Source organism: Octopus bimaculoides, chromosome 10 (genome assembly GCF_001194135.2).
Source record: "Octopus bimaculoides isolate UCB-OBI-ISO-001 chromosome 10, ASM119413v2, whole genome shotgun sequence".
Lineage (NCBI taxonomy): Eukaryota > Metazoa > Mollusca > Cephalopoda > Octopoda > Octopodidae > Octopus > Octopus bimaculoides.
Window position 1 is genome coordinate 67,419,063 of NC_068990.1, and position 5,684 is coordinate 67,424,746.

Sequence of the window (5,684 nt, forward strand, 5' to 3'; positions counted from 1 at the left end):
ATATATATATATATATATATATATATATATATATATATATATATATATAAACACGCACAAACACACACACATATATTGTGTATATATATATATATATATGTGTGTGTGTGTATATATATATATATATATATATCTTTGTATACATATTCATACATGTGCACTCAAGTGTGTAGGTACATGCAGAAAATATATATATCTATGACATACACACATGCATACACATATACATAACAAAAAAAAAATAAACAAAAGACAATTGAGAATAAATATTAATAATATACACTGTAACTCTAATCAATCAACTATTTAACGAAGTAATGTTTCCTGGTAAATCTCTACGTACTGCCTTCATAATTATTAAACTGATCTGTCTATACCAACTTTTTGTGTGTGTATGCACGTGATGGTGTGTGTGTGTGTGTGTGTGTGTGTGTGTGTGTGTGCGTGTGTGTGTGTACATGTGTGAGTGCACTGTTATTATGTGTGTTCATAGCAGTCTTTTATCTTTGCTTTGCGAGAGCAAACACAAAAAGACTCCACGCAGATGCTATAATTCAGATTGTGTGACACACAAGACAGATATTAAGAGTTCGTTTAAGCCCCTTTGCACTGATTGGTGCAGCCTTGCAGTATATAATAAAAGTTGATTGCCGGAGATAGAAAGGCCTGTAATCAACTGATTGGACAACACTATAGAGGATGTCTTCAGCTGATTGGCTGAGATTAGGATTTAGGCATGCACACTCACATACATACACACACACATATTTACATATACAAATCTATATATGTTTATATGTGTATATATCTTTATACAAACCACTTTTTCTCTCTCAATATATATATATATATATATATATATATATATATATATATATATATACACACATATATATATATATACATTTATATTTGTATTAATGCGTAAATATGCACATTTATGTATATATATGTACGGATATATATTTATCATAATGATAAGATAATGATATACATAGAACTGCACGTGTATATGTGTGAGTATGCACAATTATATTTATGTGAGAATTTGAATGCTTATATGAGTACGTGTATTTATTTCAGGATTTCCTACCTCTATGTATATTTGTGTGTGTGCAGCTGTGTATATATGCGCATATATTACACACATATACACACCAACATATAGGCTGTGTGTGTATGTGTGTGCTGCACTTCATCAGCTCCATTTCTTTGCCAGTTATTGTAAATTTTATCATTATATTTCAAATAAGCTGTTCCATTTTGGTTCGAGGTTAGTTTGAGGTTATTTTTCCATTATACGTGATCGGCTAATATCCCATTCCTGCATGACTTGTTTGATAACAGCCAAATCACCAGCAGAAGCAACAATTGTGTATTTACTACTTTATTTATTTGCATGCTCTTTATATTTTTAAAATGAAAGAAATCGATATAATCACAAATGATCATTATATCACATACAGACACACAGACACACTGATATAAGCAAACAAACACACACACACACACACAAGTACATCTTCATTTCTTCAATTCTTATGTTTGTTGCAGCCAACTTACTTAAGACCATGCTACAGCAACTATATAATTTACCTAATTTATTTTTATCATTTTCTGACAAGGGTTCTTGAAGCAAGGTATCTGAATACTCAGAGTTATATCAGCAAGAGAAATTATTGGGGTAGGTAAGATTCATAAAAATGCTGTTTTTGAAGTAAGCACAACCAACTACCTGGACAATACTGTCTCACATCCTAGGCCTCATGAGGTTGCTTATCTTGTTTCTATGGTGTGTAAGTGATCGAGATGATAACATCTCCAATGAACAAGACACTGGTTCATTGCAAGGTTACTTATTTACTACTGAGTGGACTGGAGCATAGTCGACTGCCTAGTCTTGGTAATGAAACCACAACCTTGCAATCACGAGTACAATGTCCTCACCAATAAGCCATGCACTTTCATACAACTAACTACAGATTTTTTAAATAGTATTTATAAATGCAAAACAAGAGAAAAAATACATCAAAGATGCTTGGAAATCAAGATTTCCTCACTCACTATTTGTCAGCTGTTTACCAGCTCTCTTTTTAAAGCTATATATGGCTATGGTAAATTCACACATATAATTTGTATCTCCTGTCTGGGATTCCTGTCTTGTCCAGAATGTCAATCTGTTGGAAGCTGCTCAGAGATGTATACCCAGACAGATACTGTCTGTTAGTCACTTACCATATCTTGAATGCATTGCTGATCTGGCTATTGACACACTAAATCTTTGATGTCAAGTTACTGACTTGGTAAAAACCCATAAAAACCAACTGCCTTTACAAAGATTTTAGCCACCTTTTTCAATGCATTACTTCTATCACTTATGGACATGCTTATAAAATAAAAAATTTTTTTTAAAACAGTACAGCACCGATGACTTTCAAAAACATTCTTTCATGTCCAGTATTGTTGAAGCATGGAATAAATGACCTATGTCAGTTGCTAGCAGTCAGAACACTATTTCGTTCAAAAATTCCATGCTTCTTGAAATTCAGTCACCAAGACTGCTTCTGACATGCATAGGTAACCTTTCTTCTTAATGGTTCACCTTTCTGTCTTTTCATGTTTAATTCCATGTATTGTATATGTACTTCTAACTTCCATCACTGTCTTTCTTTATATGACTTATATTTCTGCTCTCTGTCCTCTTTTAACATTTACCAATGTGTTGTATCAACCTCAACTGACTTAAGATAGATTACACAATAATCTTCTTCATGTCATACTCATAAAGAGCACAAATTCCCGATATAACAGCAGTCATAATATAAATTATAAAACTACAAAAGTGCTGAAACTCAAATAATAATAAAACCAAATTAATAAAAACAAAACACCAGCTGTAACTGAAGTAGATGAACTCATTAAAGCAAATGCAAGAATTGGAGCTGTTATAGCAGCTGACAATAAACTTCTAAATGGAATCTGATTCCTCTTAGATATATCCACAATAACTGCAAAAATTATACAAGCATCATCAATTATACAGTAAGCTCATTATTATGATTATAATTAATAAAATATATAATAACTAATAAGAAATTATAAAATGTTTCATAGAACACAATCATTTAAAAATATACTCTTCACAATGTTGGACATGAGAGGTTCAAAGGAGAGAAAAGTTTGAAATCCCTGGTTTAGAGGCATACTTCTGTTACGCCAAATTTAGAAACCATTCCCAATTTCTGGGTGTAGACATTTCAATTCTGTATATTTAAAAGTAGAGGGTTGGCTGTGAGGTTTTAGAAATTTGCTCCAAATCTATAAGGATTGGGATTCAGTTGCACTCCCTAGCACTTCCAGCTGGTGTCTTGCTGGAGAAAAACTGAAAGAAGCCCATAGTGTTTGTGTGTGTGCGTGTGTGTGTGTGTCTGTTTGTGTAGATAGATAGATAGATAGATAGATAGGTAGATAGATAGATAGATGGATAGATGGATAGACAGACAGATACAGATATGGATACACACACACATACATCAATTAATATAAACAGTTAGGTGCAATGTAATACCATAAAGGAAAACTAGCTGTTTATATTAATTTTTAGCATATACATTAGCATTTTGCTAACTCAGCTATAAATTCTTATGGTAAAAATATGTATACTGGCAGATGGAATTAGTCAAACCATCATAGTCACTACTGATGATGCTAACACAATAAGTGAAACTAGTCTAGTCTAGCGATTCTAAAGACAGTTATGGGGCAGTTACCTCCCTTGTCAGTGAATATATATTGTGCACTTCTTACAGCATTAAAAGGTTTTAACTGTTTTCTAGCAATGTAGGTGCTTCCGCATTCTCAGTCACATTTAGTGATGACTAAATGTGTGTGTGTGTGTGTGTGTGTGTGTGTGTGTGTGTGTGTGTGCAAGCATGCGTATGATTTCTATGTTAGCATGCATTAGATGACTGCATTGTCGAGGCAGTGTTTCAGAGCTGCTGGATGCCCTTCCTATCACAAACTCTTACCTATATTACAGGTAAAGGATCTCTTATTTCACTTGTCTTCTAAGGTGCAAAACTTGTAGAAAATTTGCTTTCAAGAGAATAACAACAACATCACTACTGCTATGGAATTCAATGATTTAGGGAAGAGTGCAAATGTAAACAAACAAGACACACACACACACACGCACACACGTATCATCATTTAATGTCTGCTGTCTGTGCTGGCATATACATATATATATATATATATATATATATATATATATATATATATATATATATATATATATATATATATATATATATATATACATGCTTTTACTCTTACATGTTTCTGTCATTTGACTGCTGCCATACTCAGAGACACACACACATAAACATATATGCACATACATGATAGACTTCTTTCAGTTTCTGTTTACCAAATACATTTACATATGTGTATACCTGGGTGAGTGTGTGTGTGAGAGAGTTTGTGTCACCTTATGATATTACCTCTACGTTGTAAACAAGTACTACCCTCATACAAGTGGTGTTGTGGGTTTCCAATCTTCCATGAAAGCATATCTGGCCATGGAAAAAATATTACTTGGCTCAGAAACAGATGAGGGTTGGCCACAGGAAGAGCATCTGGCAGTAAAAGAAGGGAAAAAACCCATCTACCTAAGCAATTTGCATATGGTCAATGCATGCATAGAAAAGTGAATATTAAAATGACAACAATGATGATGATGATGACAATGATGAATGTGTAGTCAATATACAAGCTATTTCTAGTGCGCTAATTATGCGGGCTGCACAAAGTGTCTAGCCATTATTATAGGTCTGCTAAATCACAGCTGATCGAGACCAAGCATCAATGATAATAACATGAAGAGCCAATCAACAATGTGTTAATGAGTGAGACATAGCATTGCTTGAACTTATTTTGAAGTCAAATCTCTTCTGAAGTCAATCTAAATTTAATATGCATGAATATAAACATATGTGATTATATATCTGGCCATCTATCTATCTATCTATCCATCTATATATCTACCTGTCTGTATATATATATATATATATATATATATATATATATGTGTGTGTGTGTGTGTATGTATATAGTGTGTACATATATATATATATATATATATATATATATGTGTGTGTATATGTGTGTGTGTGTATGTATATTCCAACATACCTATATGTAATGAAGTGTTGATTATAATGTCTGGAGCAAAAGTCTACAGGAAACAGATGCCAAGCTTATTAAGATCAGCTTATTATTATCATTAACATCACCATTTTAATCACAATTAATAATATAACCGTAGAAATGAAGTGTGCATTGATCTGATTCCATTTAAGTTGGGAAGAAAGACAGATAAAATGAGGTGGTTTTGGTGGGGTGAGTAAAAAAAAAGAAGTCCTATATGTTTAGAGAGAGAGAGAGAGAGATTTTGGTAAATGAGCATAATGGGAGAAGTAACAAAAATGTGAGAGTTGTGGAGAGAAAGAAAGAGAGAGAGAGAAGGAGGGAAGGTAAAAGAGACAATGAAAGAGTGAAGGAAAAATGAGGAGGAGCAAGAAATTATATATATATATATATATATATATATATATTATATATATATGTATATATATAGATATATGTGTGTAGAGAGAGAGAGAGAGAGAGAGAAAGAGGAGAGA

General features: G+C 32.7%; 1 protein-coding gene across 1 annotated transcript in view; it reads right to left on the reverse strand.

Moving 5' to 3' along the window:
- LOC106883993 (protein lev-9-like) overlaps positions 1-5,684 on the reverse strand; it is a 1,203,458-nt gene that overhangs the window by 402,425 nt on the left and 795,349 nt on the right. The gene's annotated exons all lie outside the window — the stretch shown is intronic.